This window comes from Dama dama, chromosome 18 (genome assembly GCF_033118175.1).
Source record: "Dama dama isolate Ldn47 chromosome 18, ASM3311817v1, whole genome shotgun sequence".
Taxonomy (NCBI): domain Eukaryota; kingdom Metazoa; phylum Chordata; class Mammalia; order Artiodactyla; family Cervidae; genus Dama; species Dama dama.
Window position 1 is genome coordinate 95,388,869 of NC_083698.1, and position 27,396 is coordinate 95,416,264.

General features: G+C 38.0%; 1 non-coding gene across 1 annotated transcript; it reads left to right on the top strand.

The window, feature by feature from the left end:
• Positions 1–5,644: 5,644 nt before the first annotated feature.
• TRNAC-ACA (transfer RNA cysteine (anticodon ACA)) lies at positions 5,645–5,716 on the top strand. Its single transcript has one exon. It is a non-coding gene; the product is annotated as a tRNA-Cys (tRNA).
• Positions 5,717–27,396: the final 21,680 nt, after the last annotated feature.

Below are 27,396 nucleotides of genomic sequence, written 5' to 3' on the forward strand. Positions count from 1 at the left end.
CCCAGAGCACAAAATGCCTCATCCTGATCCTCACCCTGAATTCCTTTCAGGGTGTGCTATAGGTCAGTGACTGCCGTGGCTAATGACTTGATTCTTGTAGAGCTGGATGGTGGGTCATGTTCTTCATTTTATAGTCCCTCCCTTTCAGTCTTAATTTCGACCAGGGTTTGGGAGGCGTTTCATCATCAGTGTGTCCCAGGGTACTCAGAATGCTCATTCTTAAGTCAGGCAAGGGTTTCATTGATAGGCCACTTATTGTGCTATTACTGAACTAGCCCTGTTAACAGCATCCAGAAGCCTCTGCACTATCTGTCTTGCTAGTCTGTTATGGTCCTGCAAATGACTCCCTCTTGTTGCTTCTTCCCAAAACCAGAGTTACAACATAACAACCATTGACCTTATAAGATTATATATTTGATCAGTCATTTCAAGTTGCCTAGTCATCAGTCATCATTATTTTTATTAGAGGCTCAGTCACACATCTGGCAAGGCAAGAAATAACCCGGTAAAATAGGCAGGATACAAGTAATACAGCTAGTAACATTAATAAAGTCCTGTGTATTTAAGCTCAGAACTTCCATTAGATGTGGACCAGGATCTTCTCAGGTCATCTGACTGGGTCTGTCCCGTACCAATTGCTATCCTTAAGGGAAAAGATACACTGGCATTATTCATAAAGTTCACCAAAGATATCTGCAGGTACATGGCAAGTGGTGGATCATTGTGATCCCTCACACAATTGAGAAAGCAATGTTATCTTCTAAGGAGTAATGTGGCTGGCTCTGAAAGAAGAAAAATTAATCTTTATGGTTGAGCAGGTATTTCTGCATTTGGGGAGGTCTGGTTGATGCATAATGCAGCCGCACAACACACACCAGAGGGGAGGGAGGGGGCCCAAACTGGCAGAGAAAAACTGTATGTTTACATGTTTCTTGTCTTCCCTTAAAATATGAATTATTATTTCAGTAAGGGCAGAGAGTCTTTATCGCTAGAATCTCCATCTACCAGAATTATTTGCTCCATTCAGTGGAGCTCTGCCTACAGCCTATTTTCTCATATTGTATGTCTTCCATCTGTCCTCAACCCAACCTCATCTTTTATTCCTTTAATTGTACTTGCTGTGAAGCTCAGATGAGGTCTGTAGCACAGTTGCTTTCATATCAATATTCTATAAGATGGCTCCTCAGATGGTTTTTTGGGGATCTTGTGTACCAGTAGTTTCTGTTGGCCAAGAATCTCTGTTCTGTCGAATCTATCTTTGGTAAATAGTAGCTCTTTTATCTTTATACCAGCTGTTCTCTCAGGCGTTGGCTGATTTGTTTATAGTCTGTCACTGGGTATGTGGTTCCCTAGGTACAAACTAGGTTCATTATGTGTTTCCCTGGTCAGAATCAAAACATTGACTAGTCATTTCAGTTTCCTTCAGGGTTTCCTCTACAAATGGCTTTATGTGGAATTCTCGAGTGAATTCGTCTATGCCATATGTTTTCTGAGGGATGCATCTTCAGGGGAAATTATTTGAGGTCTTATGACTGTCTAGAGGAAGGAAGACATCCAACTCTCTTTCCTTCTTGAATTTCTGCACTTGACTCAGAGACGACTTTATCCCTGCTGGTGGCTTCTCAGTGAAGACAGTGTAGAACACATTCATTTTCTTCAGAAAAGTCAAACTTCAGATTTCTAACTTGGCAATAGCTTCAAAGTTTTCTACATTTGCACCACAGGCAAAAGGGCATGTATAAAACAGGGAAAGACTTGTTATTATAACCCAAAGCAAATATTCACATTATATTTCAATAACTACTTAAAATGAAAAATCTTTGAAGATAAAATTCATTTGTATGACACCTTCAGTCAAAACTTGCATTTATTTATTTACTCAGTTTGATAGAGCAAACTGTTTGCCATGTTATAGGTATAAGAACCCAATGCCATTTTTTCATGGTGGAGAATAGATGCATGTATTAGAATAGTTTTTATTTCTGTTTTAATACAGCTTTTTGATATCTCTAAGTTTTTGATATCTGTAAGATTTGAAAAAACTTTATGTTCAGGATGACAGAATGATATTAATGAATGGTCAAATTCAGGATTATTCTATAAGCTGTCAAATAGGACTTAAATCAATGGAGATAAAATATTAAACAAGTGTAAAAGTTTTAAACCAGAAATTTCACTTCTAGAAGCTTATTCTATAAAATAATTTAGGATCTGTATAGAGTTTGCTAAAGAATTATTGCTTAGAGGATTTTGTTTTTTTGTAATGGGAAGATATTAGAAATAACCTACATGTTTAGAAATATGATACTAACTAAATCAGTTCTGTTATATCCATATAATCCAAACTTTAAAAATGCTTTAACCCATAAGCTTAGAAATGTTACAGATAGCAATTCATAGGGTTCTGGCTGAATGTAAAATAGTTCATTCCCCTGACAGAATTCTATGCAGTCACAAAAAGCAAGGAGGACACTGTCAGCTGATATGGAGTGATCTTGAGGATGTATTGTTAAGTGAAAAAGGCAATGGTCAGGGCTTCCCTGGTGACTTATTGGTGCAGAATTTGCCTGCCAACGCAGGAGACTCGAGTTCCATCCTTGATCCTGGAAGATCCCACATACCATGGGAGCAACAAAGCCACACCTACTGAGCCTGTGGTCTAGAGTCCATGCAACTAGACTCTAGTTGGTAGAGTCCAACCACCAAAGCCTGCATGCCCTAGAGCCCATGTTCTGCAGCAAAAGAAGCTACTGCAGTAAGGAGCCCATGTACCCCACCTAGAAAGTCCATGACCAGCAAGGAAGACCCCGCACAGCCAAACATAAATAAATAAGTAAAATTATTTTTTAAAAAGCAAGGTTCAGAAGAGCATATTTGATCCACAACCATTTGTGTATATCTATGCAGATGTATTTAATAAAGCACTCAAAAAAGGGAACAGATATTAAAGCAAGCTTTCTCTGAAAACACCTTTTAAAATAATGTTGACTTTGGAAACATAAATTCTTTACATTTTAAAAATTAAATTGAGTTGAAAAGACACAATAGAGTATCTATAGATTAAAAAGCAAAGTGAATGCACTTAACTGTATATATAGAGTTGACAATATTAACCATGGAGAAAATAAATTATTTCAAGTAGCTTAGAAGCAATCTTTGACTACATATATTAATGTAATATACTTTAAGAACAATAGAGTTGCAAACACATTTTAAAGATTATTCAGGCTTCTGGTTGTTAGTAATGAAACTGGTATTATCATTTTAAAACTCTTTTACATTTATTGTTGGATGACGTAAATATGTAGTTATTTTAACACTGTCAGTAACAGCAATTTTCAATGTCATAGAAATCTTTATGACAGATGAACTCACTTCTGTAGCAGCTTCATTTCTTTATAACATCCTAAATCTCGCTCAAGCAGCTTCTCTCTTTCTTATGAAAACATAGTTGACCTGCAGAATTGACCTTGGTTTCCAAATTGCTGCTTTTGGGTTTTCTCCTTGTCTGTTTTCTGTGCACAAGCTGTAGCTTTCCATGCGTGCAAATGGGACTGCTCCCTGCTAGTCCCACCTGAGCACACTTTTTGAGCTGTAGGCCCTCGATTCCTCCTCTGATCTTTCTAAGCTAGCACTTCTTTACCAAGGCTCTCTGGTGGTGCTGGTTCTCAGTCGTGTCTGACTCTTTGCAACCCCAAAGACTGTAGCCCACCAGGCTTTTCTGTCCATGGGATTCCCCAGGCAAGAATACTGGAGCAGATTGCCATTTCCTTCTCCAGAGGATCTTCCAACCCAGGGATCGAACCCATGTCTCTTGTGTTGGAAGGTGGATTCTTTACCTCTGCACTCACCGGGGAAACCCTGGCTCTCTGGGTATGGTACATATTAGGCAACTATTTTAAAATAAGTGAATGAAGGAACATATGATATATAAACAGGATTTTAAAAATATTTCTCACAGCATTTCAGATCCAATGTTAAAATCATTGGTTAAGCCTGTCCTAGTGCTATCAATTGCCTTTCCTTAAAAAACCCCAGTAAAATATAGTAGAATTCTAAAATAGACAAGCTATAGAGTAATCCTTTTCAAGATGGGCCTAATGTTTCAGAAATAAGTTCATTCAGTATGTTTCAGTTGGAACATGACCAAATGTTGTTTAATGCAGTAGAAGTTGAAGTGACAAGCCATACATAGAGTTAAATATCCAAGCTAGAACGGATTCCCTCATGGCTCAGACAGTAAGGAATCTGCTTGCAGTGCAGGAGACCTGGGTTTGATTCCTGGTTTGGGACAATCCCCTGGAGAAGGGAATGGCTACCCACTCCGGTATTCTTGCCTGGAAAGTCCCATGGACAGAGGAGCCTGGAGAGTTACAGTCCATGGGGTTGCAAAGAGCCGCACACGACTGAGCGACTAACCCTAGGACGGATTAATGGGAAAAACATATCAGGGCTGGTGAGTTAGCGAACGTATTGTCAGACACTTATTTTATTAAAAATCAGTGTTATGTGCTATTTTGAAGACTAAATTAATAGAGAGAGATATGTATACATCAGAGGGTGTCCTATATATCCTCAGCCTTACACATATAAACAAACATGTACTTTCTGGGAGGATTCAGGAGAAATAATTAAAAGTGGCTAAAACTCAGAAGAGGTATTTAAAATGGGGTGAACGGAGTCAAATTAATATCCTTTTATATTTGAAATGTTAATATGTGTATGTTTTATTCTTTTGATAAGAACACAATGCATTAAAACTTTTTCTGAGCCTACCCAGAGCCTAACATAAAACTAAGTGTGTAAGAGGTACCTAATGAATATTCGATATCTTGCTACACGTGTGAAATAACTTTTAAAATGTCAAATAGGATAATGATAAGCTCAAATTAAAACTGTACAGAATAAGAATGGAGTGAAGGATGAGTAGGAGAAGCTGATTAAATGGCAAGAGTTGCTTCAGTTGCAGGATCCTGGTGATAGTTTTTGTTTTGGCAAGGAGGGTATTGCAGATAAACAAATTTGTAAACCCATTTTGTAAATGCTTCCCTAGGGGCTTTGGTGTGCCTGTCAGCAAGAGGTGGATCCTGTGGAGAACTCCAGAGAAGAAAGCTAAACAGCAATTCACTTTAATCTTGTGCTTTGCATTCAGATAAATATGCAAATGGGTTCAGTGAAGTGAACCTGGTTACAATATCACTTTGAAACTCATGTTAAATTATTTTAAATGGGCAGAATACAGACCAGCTCATGAGTTTAATTTATCTCCTTTTTGAATCATGTGGTTTTTGCCTTCATTTTAAAGTGTTCCTGATTAGTCCCTTCTAAGGACATACATGAGGGATAAAAATATTTGCTTTCTTACGCATATTTCCTATGATATATACATATATATTTACATGCATATATGTATATTTATGGGATTCCCTGGTGGTTCAGATGGTAAAGAATCTGCCCACAATGCAGGGGTCCTAGGTTCCATCTCTGGGTTGGGAAGATCCCCTGGAGAAGGCTATGGCAACCCACTCCAGTGTTCTTGCCTGAAGAATTCCATGGACAGAGAAGCCTGAGGAGCTGGAGTCCAAGAGGGTCGCAGAGTCAGACAAGGCAGAGTGACTCTGTCACACACACACACAAATGGGCTTCCCTGGTAGCTCAGACGGTAAAGCGTCTGCCTACAATGCGGGAGACCCAGGTTCGATCCCTGGGTTGGGAAGATCTCTGGAGAAGAAAATGGCAACCCACTCCAGTATTCTTGCCTGGAAAATCCCATGGACTGAGGATCCTGGTAGGCTACAGCCCATGGGGTCGCAAAGAGTCGGACATGACTGAGCAACTTCACTTTACTTTACTTTATATGTACATCTATATACATCTATATGTGTATGTACCTACATATGTACATCTGTATTTCCTATGATATATACACATCTATTATATACACTTTGCACAAATTTAAACCTAACATATGATACTGAATAGTAAGAAACATATTTGTATGTGTGTATATGTATGCATATTTATGTGTGTTTCTTCTGCTGGGTTTCACAGAGGAGAATAACATTATTCAACCTTTGGACCTCATATGGGAATCTCATTTATTTGTCTATACCTTTATTCATTCTTTTATCCTTTCTTTTATGCATGAGGTGCCAAGGGGTTTATGAAAAATAAGAAGAAAGAAGAACATAAAAAGTTACACAACTACCAGGCTGGTAGCCACCTATTTGTCAAGTTAACTGTAGCTGCCATTTGCTAAATTATAGCAATGCAGGTCTGGCGGCCCAGATGGTAAAGAATCTGCCTTCAAGGAAGGAAACCTGGGTTCAATTCCTGGGTCAGGAAGATCCCCTGGGGAAGGGAATGGCTGCCCACTCCAGTTTTCTTGCCTGGAGAATTCATGAACAGAGGAGCCTGGCAAGCTACAGTCCCTGGGGTCACAAAAATTCGGACGTGACTGAGCAACCAAAACGCACACACACAGGTCTGAGAAAGACAGTGAATTGATTGGTGAGTTGTCATTCACATACATCCAGGATCCTTCTACATAGTTTCCCAGAATTCACTTCTATAATCACATGGTGAGTTATAATCTTTCAGGATAAAGTCAGCAAATTTGTAGAGATAGAGAAAGAAGTTCTATATAGCTTGCTTTGCCAATCCAAACAAGAACATAATTGCAAGATCAGAGCAGATACTGACTGGACACAAAATGTTCCTTCGTAGGGTAGTGTGTGGAGAGTTGAATAGTCATACCCTCTCCAGCAACGCAGGCAATGATGGTTACCTGTGTCAGAAATAAGACCAAATACAAATAATTTGCTTCACTTTGTGCCACTCAAATGAGTTTTTAGCAAAAGAGGCATTAAATAAGTCATTATTTATTATAGAAATGAAGTGAGGTAGCTAGCTTATAGAAAAAAGAATTTTGTGGTATCTCACAGGGGCTGGGAAAAATTGAAGAGCTGTGCTTTGAGATGACTGGGAACTAGGGATAGTTAATGGGTTCCTGCAGTAGAAGCTTGGAGGCCTTCCTTCTGGATTGTGGACACTACAGTGTTTCCACTCCCACCATTATCTATCACAAGCCAGGAACTGACTGGACACCTCAGAACTCCGCCCAGATTTCTGAAGGTGCACACTTACTTGGTCCAGCTTCCTTCAGATGCCAACTTCTGGCCAATCAGTTACAGCCACATCACAGCACTATGATGCTGTCATCATTATGGGGAATAAAAGAAAAAAGATACTCTCAGGGGAATGTCCCAAAGAAAGCAGGATCATTGTGAGTGAACAGACCCTAAAATGCATAGAATGTACTACAAACACCTTTTAGTCTGGTTTTTTTGGTGAGTCATGACAAGGGTAGTTTTTGTTTTCCTTTCCCCAGGATGTAAAGCTTTTAGTGAAATGGGGATTATCTTCATAAAGAAACTTGTTCATCATAAGGTTTCAACCTCATGACCTACTTAATGGTATCGATCTCTTTAGTACTTAACAGTGGGAATGAGGATGAACAGTGGGAGGGGGGTAAAAGTGCCTGTGGGGAGACCCTTTCAAAGAACAGGTGGTTAGGCTTCCCTATAAAGTCAGGCAGAGTAAACAAGGGGTTGTCTACAGGGGCTCCTCACCCCTTCAGGGAGACTCTCAGAGCTCACCTTTCCTACCCTCGCGTGCTCTGTTGATAATGATGACAGTGGAACAAAAACCAATGCTCCATGATAAACGTTTTGGGTAAGGAAACTCCTTTGGGGTAAATGTTTCTTTCTTTCTTTTTTAAGATTTGCTTTTTTTAAAGAGTACTTTTAGATTTACAGGGAAATTTAGAGAGAGGTATAGAAGTTTTCTATATACTCCCTGCCCCTCACATGTACAGCTTCCCCCATTATCAACATCCCTCATCAGAGTGGTGCATTTGTTACAACTGGTGAAGCTACCTTGACAGGTCGTAATCACTCAAGGACCATCATTTACCTAAAGGTTCACTCTTAGTGTCATGAGGACTTGGACAAATGTATAAGGACATGTATCTACCATTATAATATCATACATAGTGTTTTTATCTTATTTTTTTATGTCATCAAAGTATAGTTGACTTACAATATTATATTAGTTTCAGGTGTAACAACATAGTGATTTGATTTTTTTATACCATACACATCATTATTGACTATATTCCCTGTGCTGTATGTTACAACCCTGTGACTTGTTTATTTTATATCTAGTAATTTGAACCTCTCAATCCATTCACCTACTCTGTCCATTGCCTCCACCCCTTCTGGCAACCACCAGTTTGTTCTATGTATCTGTGGATCTATTTCTGTTTTGTTAGATTTGTTCATTTGTTTTTTGTTTTTTTTGGCTTCACAGTACAGTATGTTTTCACTCATATGGGGTTATTTTTAAAGGCATTCTTGACTTAAATTCTCTTCTAAGAGAAGGAACATAACCTGCTTTGGTTTCTAGGACCAAAAATACTTCACAAGAAGAAAAGTCATTGGAAAACAGAAGAGGGCTGGTCAAGGTATTAGACCAAAGGAGCAATTCCTCACAGCCTGTGCACACAATTCTGGTAGGAGCCCCGTTAAGGCTTTGGTGATGGATTAACAGAAGTCAGAAATTCATTTTGATATATTTAGAGAGAAATCCTATTTTCTAGGCTCCTGAGAGATTAACTGATTTTTTTTTTAAACAATCACCTCTCTGTTCTTCTTCTTTTTTTTTTTTACTTTATTATTATTTTTTTCATTTATTTTTATTAGTTGGAGGCTAATTACTTTACAATATTGTAGTGGTTGGTTGGGAGGGTTCTATCTAGCTACTGTTTTGATTGCTGGAAGCTGAACTCAGATGGGCCATCAAAGGGACATTCAGATGTTTGAAGAGGAAGAGCAAATTGAGAAGATGCATCCAGTTTTAGGACAGTTGCTTTATGGTCCTCATGGTGAGTGAGATTGTGTGCTGAATAGATTAGTTGGTAAATGCTGTGAGGATTAAGGGTTAACGTGGGCCCATTTATAGTTACATAATTAGTTTCCAGTTCACAGATCATGCAGAGCAGACAGACTGGTGTTGACTGAGCAGTTCAGGTCCACTCCTACAAGTAATTTCATTATTTTTGATTATGGGGTTGCTCTAGATCCATAATCAAAGGTATTTAATAAAGAGAAATATGTCTTCTCTCTTATGCTCTATTTTGTTTCTTGTGGTTCGGGGCACTAATTATAAAATCTATTATAAAAGTTAAAGAGGTTGATGAGATGATTTACAGTAATTCTGAACCCAAATGATAATAACTGAGACTTGTGAGATTTTACGCATACTTGTCCGATCCAGGACTGACTTTTGGAGAGGTTTGGAAATGCTAACCAGGCTAGCAGTTTTGGGGGCCTGTCCACAGAGTCCTTCTGAGTTTGGTGATCATATATAAACTGGGACCATTTTAACCCTTCTATCAGAATCCCATTGCTTATAAGGTTCACAACTCACATAAATAAAATTTATGCTTAAATTGTAGTAAGTCCTGTGAAGGAAAGTTCATGGTGTTCTGAGAAAAGTGAACTAAGAACTGTGATTTGGCTGATAGGGGTTTCAGGAAGACAATCCAGTGTCTTCGGGAAGCTGGAACTTTCCTGTGGCTCAGAGCATAGCAGTTCTGTGGTCTAGGGTTTCCCGGAGGTTTAAGTTGGCCTCAGAACCTACACATGAGGACACAGTGTGCTTGGAGGGGCTGGGCTGAACACTAATTCCTCCCTCTCCTTCCCACATTGTACTCTGCTTCTGCCACCTGATTCAGACTCTCAAATCTGCCCCAGTTAAACCCCACCTTCCCACTTTCAGTGTCACTGCCCCGCCCCTGGGCAGTCCCTCTCCGTCTGTCTTCCTGGCTAATCCTGAACATGGCTTTTCTCTCTGATTCTGTAGTACTACCATAGAGGCAGACCTGAAAAGATCGATTACTTTGCTTGGTTATAGTAGCATTTTAATTGATTAGTTTCAGACAGAAAAGTGTTATATTAATTACTGACTGTGCTTTTAATTTTAAAAGTTCTTAGTCTTAAAAACATGTGATGGAGAGCAGGAGGAAGGACAGATAGAGTGTGTGGACTGGGGTGATACATAAAGACATCTGGGAAAACAGGAGGAATGCTTTGCGAGTATATAGTCTGCCACTGTTTGCATGTAGCAAGGTACGTGTGTGCTACCTGGAGACAGTACCAGGGAGAGAGGAGGGGAGTTCTACCCTCTTGGGTAGGTAAAATGATAAACATGGATGTCAATTTCCACGTCCCACAGAATTACCTGTTGCTTTGAATTCATTTAAGATAATGCTTTTACCCCTAATAAAGATCATTTTGGTGATATGTTGTTAACATATACAAGAATAAAAAGAAGGAAAAAATGATAGATAATCTCACCATCCATAGATAATCACGCATACATTTTAGGTGCTTCTGTACAAAAGTAGCTTGTTGAGAAGCTCTTTGAGAAGGAATTTCATCTTCAGTTGGACAAATGTTAAAGTGTCATATTTCTATCATACTTTTACTCTCTATATGTTTATTTAAAGTGGGATTTCTGTGAAGTGAAAGTGAAAGTCACTCAGTCATGTCCGACTCTTTGCGACCCATGGACTATACAGTTCATGGAAGTCTCCAGGCCAGAATGGGCCTGGAGTGGGTAGCCTTTCCCTTCTCCAGGGGATCGTCCCAACCCAGGGATCAAATCTAGGTCTCCCGCATTGCAGGTGGATTCTTTACCAGCTGAGCCACAAGGGAAACCTGGGATTTCTATACGTGACATTTTTAATTAAATTATTTGATTTTGTTAACTGTTGTAATTCTTGTGTTTATTTAAGTCCAGGAACTTGGAAGATCTCTTGTTAACTCTTCAGTTGATTTGAGATAATTCTTAAGTAAATTATTTAAATTTCATGAAAGTTTTTTTTACTTGAATAATGCAATTATGAGTTCAGAGAAGATGCTTGATAAGTATGAGAGGAGATTGACACAGATGATAAATATGAAAAAAACTTAAAAACAATTCAAATATATGCTGATTTACCTAGTATTCAGAGATGTACTTTATTAATATTGATTTAATCATTGAAAGGTCTCAGTATTATTTTTAACTTTACTTATAATAAAAATGGATACTTTACATTTTAAAAAGCACATGTGGATGTATTACTTCATTTAATTAATACCACAACCCATCTTGGAAGGTAACGCTCACATAATTGATGGACTCTGGGACTTTCAGAAATTAACTCCCAAATTTACATGGTTATGTGATGGACAACCCAGGACTCAGACTTGGGACTCTTTAACCAAGTCTTGTGTGCTGTTTATGCGGTATCACAGATAAGAATAAAGACATAAATCACTTGAAATGGTGCCCCCATCACACAAAAATCCCCAATAGTTGTAGATCTGATTCTTCTCCCAGGAAAAGGAACTTGCAACCAGAGTGTTTCTCCACTAGAGGGCACCACTCTGAATTCACCGTTCTGCATAGAGCCCAGGGAGATGATAAAGTGTCATCGAACGCTCTAAGCTCTCTTTCATGAGCTTTATGGCACCTGGTTGAAACTCTAAAGCTGTAGGCATAAAATGCAATGAAAAACACTTTTAATTCCAAGTGGAAAAAATTAAAGTTTTGCTTTTCCCTGCTTGGCAATGCTTTCCCTGTGATGTATATTGTACATTGTGGCACCAGTTAGAACATGTTGTTTCACTCTGAAGCAAAGCTTTTTCTTGTCTCTGATGTTTGTTGAATTGGCATGAAGAAGGAACATACCATTTCTATTTTTCAACCACATTATTTTTGTTGACCTAACAGACTCCAAGCAAATTAATATACCTTGAATGAGTCAATGGTTCTCATTTACTAGAGTTGATGCAAATTAAAGCATGAAATAATAATTTATAGAAATTCCCTGAGTCACAGATCAACCCTGGAAAAGACACATTCCTCACTTTATAGGTAATTAAACCAAGTCACAGAATAGGAAATGACATGTGCTTAATTACCCAGCTAACCTGAACCAAGGCTGACCGGGAACCCATATCCTAGGCTTTCAGGGTCCCAGGGTATTCACACACATGAGCATAAAGTGTTTCGGTGACACTGGTCCCAGAATCCTTTGGTGCTCTGATTTGGTCCCAGAATCCTTTGGTGCTCTGATTCTGTCAAAATATGTCCTTCTCCTCTTCCCCTTCTCATTTGCTTTCCCACCTGGGAAACTTCCTCTCTGGCTTTCCCTTGCTGAAATTAAATTTCTTTGTGGTAGGAGAGTTTAGAAGCTGAGGAAGGATTTCAGGAAGGAACTTAGCCTTAGCTTCATGAAGCAAAAAAAAAAGTGTGGTATTTTAAGTTACAGCAGCAGAGGCCTGCACAACATAGCGAATCAAAAGATTCTGAAAGACTACACCTCCAAGAGAAGAACAGTATACATACACTGGCATATGTGTGTGTACCTGGACTGAACAGCCACGAGGTTCCTGATGTGACTTGCCCCATATTCCTCGTCCCCTGGGGAACCGGCCAGCATTGTGCAACGTCCTTTCTCACCTCGTCTTGTCATGCTGCGTTGTCTCTGAACATTTATATTCCACCTCCTTTTATTTGTGGTTATTTTATATATGACAGCTACTAACAAACTAAGGGAAAATGATAAAGGGTCTTATTTAAATGAAAAATGCTAGACTGTAGTATAAATAAGTAAGTAGTACAGCATTCTCAGCTAAAAATGTAAAGTAGCAGGTATTTAATAATAAGGATTTTTAAAACATAAGAAACTGGGACTTCATCTCATTTTGAATTCCTCATGAACACCACTTAGAGATTCATTCAGTCACATTTTTGAATTTATATACCAGACATTTCCTCCACCCTCTACCATATATAAGAGATGATGAGAGGATTTTTCTGATTTTCCCCTAGTGCAGAAATTTGCAACAATTCTGAGGTCATGCAGTAATGCATTCATTCAATGTAGAGGTATTACATTGCTCCCAGAGTATAACACCTTGGTAGGTTTTGTGGCTGGAGATCCACAGATGGTTGATAACAGAGTCCTGTTCTCTATAACCTTGCATTGAGGGGAGGGTGTTTTTCTGGGAAACTTACATGCAAAAAAATATGCCCATGGTGTGTTACATGTTATAATTTAGAAGCACGTGGAAGGTGCTATTGGACTAGGGTGAGAGAAAACTGAACACTGCATACGACAAGTGAAGCAGACTTCCTGGAGAAGATGAGCCTGGCACTCGCAGAGACTCCAGTGTGAAGGAGGCAGGTGATGCCACTCAGGGAAAGGGGTAGCATGGGCTAGAGTACTGGGCTTCTTTAAGTTTGGCCTTGGCCCCCACGTGGAGGCCCTGAGGGTGGGATCTGATCGGCCATGGTTTCTTAAGGGGAAATTTTGGAAACATTGATGCACTTAAGGAAGCTGACCAGACAGGTACTTTAATGTTATCGAGGTCACATTCTCTGCAAGTTATTTATTAGCCTCTTTTAAAGTATTTGTTATTGTTATGTTATTTGATCTTAATTATTAAATATAAATTGGCAGGGGATCAGTCTGTTTGGTCAGGTAACAGATCATTGTTGTATCCAGTTGAAAGAAAATCTGCCTTAGCATTATGCTGGGTATTTGCCTTATGTGACATCAGGACTGGTTGAAGATAGAGATGTGAAAGAAAAGAAAGCTCAACAAAATTTAAATGTCCCTTGAATATGCTTGCATCATCAGCTGTGATGAAACACTAAAGCTAAAATATTTCTCATGTGATAGAGATCTTGACCACAGAAGTATGAGTTCAAGAAAACACAGAACACTCCTTTTGTCAGTCAGTTTTAGAGTTGTGTGTGTGTTGAAGCTCCCTAAAGGCTATTTCATGTCCAAGCAGAGCAAGACTGCTTGGAACACCTTTGGTGAAATACCATGACCTAAAAGTCAGTTTGTGACTTGCAACTCAGGAAGTAGAAGTTTATTTGGATACCTGTTAAATAGAAGTCTGCTTATGAGATTTTGTTGTTGTTTTGTTTGTTTTTTGTTTACTAAAGTAGTTTACCACATGCCAGAGAGTTTTTGATGATACAATGGCACTAAAATAAGACTTGTTTCTTGACATAATCATATTGATTAAAGAGGAAATAACTTGCTATGGGAGTTGATGCTATTTAATGTCTATATGCCTTTTGAAACCATTTGTGGAACCTCTGAAAGCATGCATTGTGTTTTTCAGGAGACATTGGCCCTGCCTATACGTAGTATGTACCCAGTCCAATTTAGGAATCTTATTGATTCCAAATATCTATGCTGGATCCTTCTCTTAGAGCTGTCCCAAAATACATGCCATAGGTCAATTTTATAATGAGGTTTTCAGGTGTCAATATCAGATTAATCTTTTCACAAGGATTGTGAAATGCCTTATGTTGATGCTTGTTCAGCCCTATCTGTCTATCTATCTGTAAATCAGTTTATTGATTTACAGGGAATTGACTTGCAAGATTTACCTTGTCTTTCTGTATATTGTTGGGAGCCACTCACCCTTCCTTCCATCTGCTTCTATTCATTGTATTCTCTTATGGGTAGATCTATGAGTTAAAAAAAAAAAAAAACTAGCTTATTTCTTATTTCTTTGTTTAAAATATGACATATAGATGTTTGTTTCTAGGCAGATGTAAAATATTAGAAATTTAGTGTTTAAAGCACTTTAAAAACTGTAGTCTTCTACCATTGCAAAGTGGTTTAACTAATGCTTTTCCAGCAAAAAGAAAAAAAGGAAAAATGGGGAAAAAGGTATAAATATGACTGTTTAATTGAATCTTTAAAAACCTCTAAAAGACTTTCCCTTATTTCACTATTTGCACCCTCATATTCCTGTCTACAGATAATTTTTAAAATAAAACTATGAAATTTAAGTATTTGACATTTGAAGAATTAACATTCAAATAATTAAAATACTAGAATTCACAAAATAGGTTTAATTAGAGTTTTAAGTAATTAAGAATGTTTACATTACATAGTACATTCTGGTTTTCTCCTTTCTTGGAGGCCAGTGATTGGTTATTGCCCTATAAGTGACTACACATTATTTTTTTTTTTTAGAATGGAAGCAGTTTACAATGGCCAATTGGTTCATTTTGGAGTGGACATTATATTATATTTTGATTGCTGTTACTCTAGTTTATATGCATGGTGCAGAATTCTAGGTGGATGTAAAATACTTGAAAAATAGTGGAAAAAAACTTATATAGCTGGATAGTTACCAATACATTGTATCATGGAAGCATAATGAACACTTTACATTTTTCAGTGGGGCCTTGCAAAATGAAAACATTTATTTGTTTGCATATATACAAGACAGTATTCCTTGAGAAAAATCTCTCTCTCCCTCTCTTTTCCTCTCCCATAGTAGAATGGTTTGTAAGCTGGTGAAATGGCTGCTCTGTAGACTTTTGGCAGCAAATTGATCCACTGTGTATAAAAATTGGAAAAATAACATATGTCCATGACAGATATATTCAGACATTGTATAGCACACCTAAGTCAACTATTCTGTCATTAATTTCTGTTTCAGCTATCGTGATCGACAGTGGACAAATAATGAAGCAGATAACTGCCCAGTTTATCTGACTTTGCTTTTATAATGATAGGAATAATTCTCTCAGATATCTCATGGTTTAGCTTTTTCAGTAACCCTCAAGAACAAATCAAATCCTCCATATTTCAATCCAAGTGATGTTGCAAGAAGCAGTGATTATTTCAGTAAAGAAAATGAATTGACTGTGACTCAGGACTGTCACTCTTTACCTATCATTCTAGAATAATTTAGCTGTTCCTCCATGGATTGTCATGAAATCAAAGAGAAGACAAGTATAATTAAGGGTAGAAGATTTGGAAAATGATCCAAGGCAGATTCAATGACTCCGAATCATTCTGATACCCTCAGCTCATGACACATAAGGTAGTGATTTTGATTTGCTCCTCCAAGGATTTGAGGAAGTTTTGGAGTATGCTAAAATTTTTATCCATTTTGAATGATGAAATACAAGTGAATGCCAAGGAAGTGCAATAGAGTGAAAAAGTCTCTGCAAAGTTGTCTTGTTCACACCCCCAAATCAGGGCTTCTGGCATTTCAGAGCTCTCCAGCCAAACTCAACCCATTGGAGCCATTTTGTTGCTGAAGGACATTTTCGTCCAAATGGGCTAACAGCTGATCCAGAATAATTGAGTTACCATTCGTCTTTTGAATATGTAATGAACAACTGATAATCTAAGGATATTTTTCCTTCCCACCCTTTTAATTTCTAACTGTGTTCTCCTGAGATACTGATTTGAGAAAGGTGAAGGTATCTCAAATGAGGGTGACTGGCAGTATCTTCAATAATTCAGTTCAAAGTAATATAGCCACACGTGTGGTCTTCCTTTGTGGCTCAGCTGGTAAAGAATCCACCTGCAATGTGGGAGACCTGGGTTCTATATCTGGGTTGGGAAGATTACCCTGGAGAAGGGAAAGGTTACGCACTCCAGTATTCTGGCCTGGAGAATTCCCAGTCCTGGGATTGAACCCATGTCTCCTGTATTGGCAGGTGGTTTTTTTTTTTTTTTTTTTAATCACTGAGCCACAAAAAAAGGTAAATAGTATAGTAAAAATTAATACCCCTGTCAGTTTAACTGAGACTCGTTAACCCGTTCCATGGTTAAAACACCACTCCATGCTGTGCTCTGACTTCTCATAAGTTAATTTCCACATCCATATCCAGGGGAAGGAAGGCACAAACTGATTTTAATTTTAAACTAATGGTGGGTAGTGGTAGGCATGGAAGGAGGAGTGAAAGAAGAGGTGTAAGCAAGTACATTGATAGAATTTTCTGAGCAGGTGTGTGATGACTGTCCATACGGCTCACCCCAGGGTATTTTCTCAAGGGAGGTAAAGAGGTTATGTGCCTTCTCTCAGCTCAGCATGCTCATGTCCCTAGGAGGCATAGGTTCGTGAAAAAGTAATTGCAGTTTTGGACTGTGAATTTTAAATCATTGTGACTAGGCCCAGTTACATCTTTACTAATCAAAATAGGAACCATCACAGTCTACACATTTTTTCCAATGAGAGATAAGTTTGCTTATTCCTGTAGTGTTAAAATCCATGGTTTGGGATTTGATGAGGACTTGGGAAGCATGTTCTGCCTCCTGCTGGCCGTGGAAGCATTTTCCTTGCAAAAAGTCGAGATGCTTGAAGAAGTGGTAGTCAGGTGGTGAGAAGTTATGTGAATATAGCAGATGAGGCAAAACTTTGTATCCCAGTTCCTTCAACTTTTGAAGCACTGGTTGTGCTGTGTGCGGTCGGGCATTGTCATGGAGAACTGGGCCCTTTCTGTTGATGAGTGCTGGCTGCCTGCATTGTCATTTTCAGTGCATCTCATCAATTTGCTGAGCATATTTCTCATGTGTAATGAGTTCACCAGGATTCAGAAAGCTGTAGTGGATCAGATGGGCAGCAGACCATCAAACAGTGACCATGACCTTTTTTTGGTGCAAATTTGGCTTTCAGAAGTGCTATGGAGCTTAGGTCTAACCACTGAGCTGGTTGTCACTGGTTATTGTATAAAATCCACTTTTTGTCACACATCACAATCTGATAGAGAAATGGTTCATTGTTGTTCTGCAGAATAAGAGAAGATGACTTCAAAAACAACAGTTTTTTTTAATTTTCTGTCAGCTTATGAGGCACCCATTTATCAAGTTTTTTCACCTCTCCAGTTTGCTTCAAATGTTGAATGACTGTAGAATGATTGATGTTGAGTTCTTTGGCAACTTCTTGTGTAGCTGTAAGAGGACCAGTTTCATTGATCCTCTCAATTGGTCGTTATCAAATTCCTATGGCTGGACACTGCACTTCTCATCTTCAATGCTCTTGTCTCTTGCAAAACTTCTTGAACCACCACTGCACTGTATGTTTGTTAGCAGTTCCTGGGCCAAATGCATTCTTGTTGTGAGTTGTCTCTGGTGCTTTACAACTCATTTTGAACTCGAATAGGAAAATTGCTAAAATTTGCTTTTTGTATAACATCATTTCTCTAGTCTAAAATAAATGTAAAATGAACAGCTAGTAATAAGTCACTAGCAAAATAAAATGAAGCGAGAAGTATGTGTTAAAATGATGTATAACATAACCACATTTATTTAAGAATATATTCCAATATCAAACAGCAAAGTTCAACAATGCAAAACCAAAATTATGTTTGCACCAACCTTTTAGATTCTTCCAAACCTTTCTCTGTAAAGGCAATGCCTTCATAGAAGGTGGGAGAAAGAGGAGGTTGCTTTTGAATGGTTGGAGCCCCACTTCTCTCTTGCAATGGCAGGACTCATAGCCTCTCCTCCCACCTGAGAGAGTGCTACTTCAAAAGTTGGCTCCTCCAAGGGTGGGTATCTCTCCCTGCCCCACAGCTGGGGTGGCTTCCTGTGGGCTAAGGCTGAATCTCTGACAGACTCTTATGGACCTCCTAGAAACTGAGGTGAATTCAAACCCTGCTTCTGCCCCTGCTGGCCACTCTCATTGCCCAGGCTAATTTTTTTTTTTTTTTTTTTGGTAATACAATTATAAACTATATCTTGGCCTGAGTCTGGGGGAGTATAAAGCAGACTTTTATCATTATGGTCATAATGTCACCACAAGGCAGTTGGGCAACCCGCCTCTTCTGGTGCTGTCCTACTCCCGGACCAGCACATTCGCTTATCCTCTGCTCTAGGTCTCCTGGTTTATAAAGGTGCTGGCAGCGGCAGAGGCCAGCCACATATAGTCTCAGTACACATTTACAGTTCTCTACAGAACAGAATTCTCTCTTCAGTAGGATGTAAATCCTCATGGCTCTCTAACAACTTGCCATCAGTCTTAGGCACCAGTGTCTCCTGGAGCATATAGTCATGGGTTTGCAAATCTATTTTTTTGGAATTGTCTTTTACAACCATCCCCTCCCCCTTTTACCTAAATAAACTCAAGAAAAAAAGCTTCACCAGCCTTACACTCTCACCAGTAAATAGCTCAGTAGATGACTTCATAGACACAACAGGATATAGGTTTATGCCTGATTCCTACTACCCTAGTTGTAATGCATGTGTGCTCAATCGTGTCGAACTCTTTTGTGACCCCATGGACTGTATGTAGTCTGCCAGGTTCCTCTGTCCATGGGAATTTTCCAAGCAAGAATACTGGAGAGGGTTGCCATTTCCTACTCCAGGGGGTCTTCCTAACACAGGATTGAACCTGTATCTCCTGCATTGGCAGGTGGATTCTTTACCACTGAACCACCTGGGAAGCCCACCAGTTAATCTATGTTGAAATGCCACCTCTAATCCCACCAGTTATGTTAGAGTTGTAATGCCACCTCTAATCCCGCCAGTTATGTTTGAGTAATCTATGTTGAAAATCTATGTTATAGAGCAATATTTCTCAAACTTTAATATAATTATGAATCACCTAGGGGAACTTGTTAAAAATGTAGCTTATGACTCAGTAAGTAAGTTTCAGATTTATCTTTCAAGCAAGCTCCCAGGTGATGCCAAGGCTGATGGCCCATGTGCCAAACTCTGAGTAGCAAGAGTTTAGAGGATGATAAAGTCTTATCCTTAATCTGGCATTTCTAGCTTTTAGGATATATTCATGTATTGACATTTCCATCTTTATATATGTAGTATTTGGGCATATTCAAAATTGTCATTCATATTTCATTGTTCCTGCATTCTGCAGGCTAGCCCTTATATAGGAATCTTATTGTCATCACTATCCTTAGTTACCATCCAGAAGAAAACATCCACACAAGCTATCTGGTCATGAACTTTTATCTCCATTTCACTATCTGCTTTTTTTTTCATTCAGTCAAGACCTTTCCCATTGTGTTTTCTATAAGCATTAAATTATTATTTAAGAACAAATACACTACCTGGCACGTAGTTGTTGTTCAGTCACTAAATCATGTCCGACTCTTTGCAACCCCATGGATTACAGCATGCCAGGTTTCCCTGTCTGTCACTATCTCCCAGAGTTTGCTCAAACTCATGTCCAAGGAGTCAGTGATGCTATTCAACCATCTCATCACCATTCTCATCCCCCTTCTTCTCCTGCACTCAGTCTTTCCCAGCAACAGGGTCTTTTCCAATGAGCCAGCTCTTCACATGGTGGCCAAAGTATTGGCGCTTCAGCATCAGTCCTCCTAATGAATATTCAGGGTTGGATTCCTTTAGGATTGACTGGTTTAATACCTTGCAGACCAAGGGACTCTCAAGAGTCTTTTCCAGCATCACAACTTGAAAGCAACAATTCTTTGGCACTAAGCCTTCTTTATGATCCAACTTTCACATCCAAATGTGACTACTAGAAAAACCATAGTTTGACTATATGGACCTTTGTCAGCAAAGCGATGTCTCTGTTTGTAAAATACTGTTTAGGTTTATCATAGCTTTCCTTCTAAGGAGCAAATGTCTTGATTTCGGGGCAGCAGTAACTGTCCTCAGTGATTTTGGGGCTCAACAAAATAAAATCCGTCACTTTTTAAACTTTTCCCCCTTCTATTTACCATGAAGTGATGGGACTGGATGCCATAACCTTCATGTTTTGAATGTTGAGTTTTAAGTGAACTTTTTTACTCTCCTTTTTCAACCCTCATCAAGAGGCCCTTTAGTTCCTCTTCACTTTCTGCCATTAGGGTGATATCATCTGTGTGTGTATCTGAGGTTGCAGATATTTCTCCTGGAAATCTTAATTCCAGTTTGTACTTCATCCAGCCTGGCATTTAGCATGGTGTACTCTGCATATAAGTTAAATAAGCAGGATGACAATATATAGCCTTGACGTACTCTTTACCCAGTTTTGAACCTATCCATTGTTTCATGTCTGGTTCTAACTGTTGCTTCTTGACCTGTATATAGGTTTCCCAGGAGACAGGTAATGTGGTCTGGCATTTCCATCTCTTTAATAAGTTTCCATAGTTTGTTGTAATCTGCACAGTCAAAGGCTTTAGCTTGGTCAATAAAGCAGAAGTAAATGTTTTTTCTGGAATTCTCTTGCTTTTTCTATGATCCAACGGATGTTGACAATTTGATCTCTGGTTCCTGTGCCTTTTCTAAATCCAGCTTATACATCTAGAAGTTCCTGTTTCATGTACCGTTGAAGCCTAGCTTGAAGGATTTTGAGCATTACCTTGCAAAATGAGTGCAACTATATGGTATTTTGAATGTTCTTTGGCACTGCCCTTTAGGATTTGAGTAAAAATTACCCTTTTCCAGTCCTGTGGCCATTGCTCAGTTTTCCAAATTTGTTGACATATTAAGTGTAGCTCTTTAACAGCATCATCTTTTAGGCTTTGAAATAGCTCAGCTGGAATTCCATCACCTCTACTAGCTTTGTTCATAGTAATGCTTCCTAAGGCCCACTTGACTCCACACTCCAGGAGGTCTGGCTCTGGGTGAGTCACCGCACCATCATGGTTATCTGGGTCATTAAGATCTTTTTTGTGTAGTTCTGTGTATTCTTGCCACCTCTTCTTAATTAATAACTTCTGTTTCTATTAGGTCATTACTGTTTCTGTCCTTTATCGTGCCCACCTTTGCTTGAAATGTTCCCTTGATAACCCCGATTTTCTTGAAGAGATTTCTAGTCTTTCCCATTCTATTGTTTTCCTGTTTCTTTGCATTGTTCACTTAAGAAGTCTTTCTTATAACTTCTTGCTATTCTCTGGAACTCTGCATTCAGTTAGGTAAATCTTTCCTTTTCTCTCTTGCCTTTCACTTCTCTTCTTTTCTCAGATATTTGTAAAGCCTCCTTAGATAACCACTTTGCCTTCTTTCATTTCTTTTTCTTTAGGATGGTTTTGTTTACCACCTCCTGTACAATATTATGAACCTCTGCCCATAGTTCTTCGGTACTGTGTCTACCAGATCTAATCCCTTGCATCACCTCCATTATAAAATCATAGGGGATTTGATTTAGGTCATACCTGAATGGCCTAGTGATTTTCCCTACTTTCTTCAATTTAAGCCTGAATTTTTCAATGAAAGCTCATGATCTGAGCCACAGTCAGCTCCATGTCTTGTTTTTGCTGACCATATAGAGCTTCTCCATCTTCAGCTGCAAAGAATATAATCAATCTGATTTTGGTATTGACCATCTGGTGATGTCCATGTGTAGAGTCATCCTGTGTGTTGTTGGAAGAGAGTGTTTGCTATGATCCATGCGTTCTCTTGAAAAAACTCTATTAGCCTTTGCCCTTCTTCATTTTCTACTCTCAGGCCATACTTTCCTGTTACTTCAGGTGTCTCTTGAATTCCTACTTTTACATTCCAATCTCCTATGATGAAAAGGACTTTTTTTTTTTTTTTTAGTGTTAGTTCTAGGTCTTATAGATCTGCATACAACTGGTCAACTTCAGCTTTTTCTTTGGCAATAATGGTTGAGGCATAGTCCAGGATCACTGTGATGTTGAATGTTTTGCTTTGGAAATGAACAGATCATTCTGTTGTTTTTGAGACTGCACCCAAGTAGTGCATTTCAGACTCTCTTGTTGACTTTGAGGGCTACTCCATTTCTTCTAAGGGACTCTGGCCCATGGTGGTAGATGTAATGGTCGTCTGGATTAAATTCGCCCATTCCCATCCATTTTAGTTCACTGATTCCTAAGATGCCGATGTTCACTCTTGTCATCTCCTACTTGACCATGTCCAATTTACCTTGATTTGTGGACCTTACATTCCAGGTTCCTAGATGATATTCCTTATGTAATGGATATTTCACAGGACCTTGCTTTCACCACCAGACACAACCACAACTGAGTGTCATTTCTACTTTGGCCCAGCCTCTTCATTCTTTCTGGAGCTAGTAGTAAAAGAAGTGAAAACTTCTATATAATGCTGGCTAGATGTAATTAATAGTTAAAAACACACCCTTCTAGACTTTTCCATAGATTTTTTTTTATGTACCTAAATGAAAACATAAGTATAGTATAGCATAGTGTTTTTTGTTTGTTTTTAGCAGTGGTGCATGGCTGGTGGGATCTTAACTCCCTAACCAAAAATCAAACCCTGGCTCATGGCAGTGAAAGCACCGAGTCCTAACCACTGGACTACCAAGGAATCCCCTGCATAGCACATTGTATACATATTTCAATCTTATTTTCACTTGGTAATATATAATGGGATACTAATGAATTATGATGCTTTCATCCTTTTAAGCAATTACCTAGTATTTCATTTTAGGAATAAGTTTGTCATTTATTTACTTCAGTTTCCTCTTAGTAGGTAAATTGTACCATAGTACACATTTTCATACTTGCTTCTTTATACTCTTTCCTAATCTCCTTAGAATATTTTTCTAGAAGTGAAATTACTGAACTGATAGACGACAACATTAATTTAATTTCATTAGATCTGAAGTTTTACAGAGTTTCATACGTATACTGGCCATTTGGATATACAGGTTTTTGACTAAAACCATATCTTCCTTTATAAAAATGACAAGAGTTTGGGCTGTTTGACCTCCTGCCCCAAGCTTTAGGGATATACAGATTCTTTGGCCTTTGTAGGTAAGTCCAGCTTCTGGAATTTTAAGTTCATAGGGTGTAATATGCAGGCTAAAATGAAAGTGTGATGTCTATGACTTTACAAACATCTAACCCATTATAACAGCAACAACAGCAACCCATTATAAAGATATTTAAAAGCCACATTTCTGTAACATAAATATTTAATGAATCTCTTGCTCCTTATTTTTTGATTCTCTCTCTCAGTGCTGCGTTTGGATTTATATTTTAATCAGACTGAGTCAACATTTAATTTTCATTCGCTTTAACTATAGTGCTCAATGAAGCAGAGAATCCATCCATCTTAACAAATACAGAGAAACACAAAGAGAGCAAATAAAAGAACCTCAGATATGCTTGTGCTGTCTCTCTCTCACTCAGAACAAACATCAGCTTGCAGATTCTTGAGTGCCTTGAGTTTCTTCTGTGGGTAGAGAAGGATCAACTCAAAAGATCAAGCCTTCCTCATACATTGTCTTTTTTCTTCCAGTTGTTGCTGTGTTTGTTGATAGTATTCCATTGTCCACAAATTCTTTATCATCCCATCAGTTGCTGCATTCTCTTAATTTCCCCCTGCACATACAAATAAGAGTTCAACACTGAATTTATCAAAATTGAGCTAAAATTTGTTTGATGATAACTCTACTTTATCTTTTTGGTCTTTTTCTCTCAATACTCTCCCCACTTTTGTTTCTTCCTTCTCTTTTCCTTCTTAATCTCATGGGCAGTATCTGCCCATGAATTACCTCCTTTTATTAATGATGTGAACAAGGAAGCAAGGCGTTCAACTCTAAAACATATTTGAAAGCAACATCTTCTAGCTTTGGCTCAGAATAGTCAACTATCAAATCACCTGCCATAATTTTAAGGTTTTCCTTAATTACCCAGGCTGTTTAGGGCACTATTTCTTAATGAGAACACTGCATTTTAGCCAGGTTAGTGTCTTGTGACATGCTGCACTATTTTATTCTCCTTTTTAAAATGTTGGCAGCATCATTGCATCAATACATATGCTATCTTTTCCCTCCTACTTTCCACCATCCCCTCCACCCTTTTTTCTTTGCCTCTCCAGATATTTTCCATCAGTAAGGTTGCAATGAATTCTGCCTATGGCATTTTCTAATCACTGACATCTGTCTTACTTTTCACTTAATGGTAGGATTCTTATTATAATATCTCTGTAATTTGATTGTGTATCCTTTGCACAATTACACCTTGCATGGTACATCAAGAGATAGTCCAGACTTATGAACTAGCTGCCATATTTGACTTCTTTTTTATTTTAAGGTATTTCTACCTCTGTAACTTACATTGAACTTTAGTTTTTTGTTGGGGTTTTGTTGCTTTACAATGCTGTGTTAATTTCTGATGTATGATCTTAAATTTTTAAAGCATACATTTTCTGTTCCTCTTCCTCTTGCGTGTTGTGATGCTGCAAATATTTGGAAACTATTATGCCTCTTTTCACTTTAGGCTTGTAATTTGTGACATGTTTTGGAGAATCTCCCATCAGATTGTCTTTCATAGGCAACTTCTTTATAACCTGATACTCATGGTTGAATATATTTTAGATATGGTTTGACCAGTACAAAACTCAGTGAGGCTCTTATTTACAATGTTCTGTCTGAATGTTTACTCCCCTTCATGTAGTCTAATATTGCATGAAATTTTTAGTAGTTATTCGACAATCTGGTTTGATCATTTTTAAATAAGTTATAATATTCCCTAACTCCAAAGTTCCTAAATGCTCTTTTACTGTTAATAGCATCTCTACCTCTGACCCCAGGCAACCAATGATCTTTATGTCACTATAAATTAGTTTGCATTTTCTGAAGCTTTGTATAAATGAAATCATACACACCTGGACAATCCATTACAAAGGATTTTTCTCCTTCGGATAATTTTTTATTTAAAGGAAGCCAGATTATCCAAAATCTGTTTGCATAATTGAATTTTTAAACCCACCTTGAGATATTTGTCCTTTAAAATTTCTTCTTGTTGGTTTCAGTCCAGTGTTTCTGTATATCAAAATGATTTTGAATCCTGAAGCTGTCATCCAAAGTATCAGATAGCTATCCTTTCTAGCTGTAAGGTTTCTGTATGTTTGACAAATGAATTTCAATACATTATTGCAGAACAAAGAATCATAAAATATTAGTGCTGAAAGAATATAAAGTCATGAATTTTACAGTTGATCAGAACAACCAACGTGCACTGGTGATGTTTTATCCACTTAATTTAGAGATAAAGGACTGACTTTGACCTTTCCTTTCTACTTCACCTACAGTGCCGTGGCAATTATTGCATCTACAACTAACTCTGACATGTTTTCAAAGACAAATAGCATATTATTTTTCAAAGGCAAATAAAGCTGGTTCTAATTCTCTCACCATCCTCTTCATTTTTCTTAAATACTTTCTGTGTGTGTATATGTGTTTAGAAACCTTTAAAATTTTTTTGAGGTATAATTCATATTCAACAAAATTCACCCATTTTGAGTGTAAACGTTGATGAGTTGTGATAAGTGTAAACATTTTTGTAAGTATTATAACAATCATTGTGCAGAATATTTTCATCACTCGAAAATTCCCTAATGCTTTTTTGCTTTCCATTTTTCTTCATGTCTGACTCCGGGCAACCACCAATCTACTTCATATCTCTATAGACTAGTTTGCATTTCCTAGAGTGTCATATGAATGTAGTCATGCAGTATGTACTCTTCATATCTAGCTTCTAGACTCTTTTTGAGATATATCCATGAGTTCTTGCATGTTCCACTAGTTTGTTTCTTTTTATTAATGTGTATCTTGTTTATTCATTCCTCTGTTCCTGGCTATTTGAGTTGTTCCCCTTTTAAGCTATTATGAATAAGGTGCTATGACCATTAGCGTACAAGTCTTTCTGCGGCAGTATATTTTCATTTCTCTTGGGTGCATTCCTACAAGTGGAACTACTGAGTCACATGTTTAATTTCGTATGAAACTGTCAAAGCGCTTTTCAGTGACTGTACCGTTCTCCAGTCCCATCAGCAGTGTATAAGAGATCTAGATAAACATCCTCACCAACACTTAGTTTTCCTTTAAATCATTCTGTGGATATACAGAAGTAACTTACTGTGGTCTCTATTAGCATTTCCTGATGACTATGGTGAGACTCTCTTGATGTGTTTTTTTTTTTTTTTTTCTTGCCATCTATTTTCTTCCTTTGTGAAGTACCTGTTCAAATTTTATCCCAGGAACTATCAATAATCTCTTTCTCTCTCCTCCTTCCCTTCTGTTCTCTTTCACCAAGTTGCGATTACATCTTGCTCTCAATTCCTTTTTTTCTTGGGGTGTGTGTGTGTTTAGAATGGCATCCACCTGCTCAAAAATGTCTTTGCTGAACATAAGAATAGTCCTAGTTGTTTCCAGTAACTGCAAGTCAGGGGTTCTACCAGTTGAAAATATTTACTGCTGGGAGAGAAGAAGCATTCTATGAAAATGTGTACAAAAAGCTTACTCATTGAACCACCGTCTTAGCATAATTTCTCATGTAAAACCAAATAAACCAAAATTTAAGAAGCAATTGAAAATTTCTGCCACATAAATATTGGTGCTTTGAATCAAAGTAAGTCAATAAAGCTGAATTAAGGGGGAAAAAATCTCTCCTGTGATTTCTTGAGCTGATTTCATTAAACTTGTTAGTAAGATGCAGTGTTCAATGTAGAGATTCTCAGGCTCTTTTAATGAATTCATCCTTTTGTTCCTAAAAGCTGAAACTCATCTTGACAGTAAACCATATTCAACATTTTCTTTGATCAGATTAGGAAGTTTA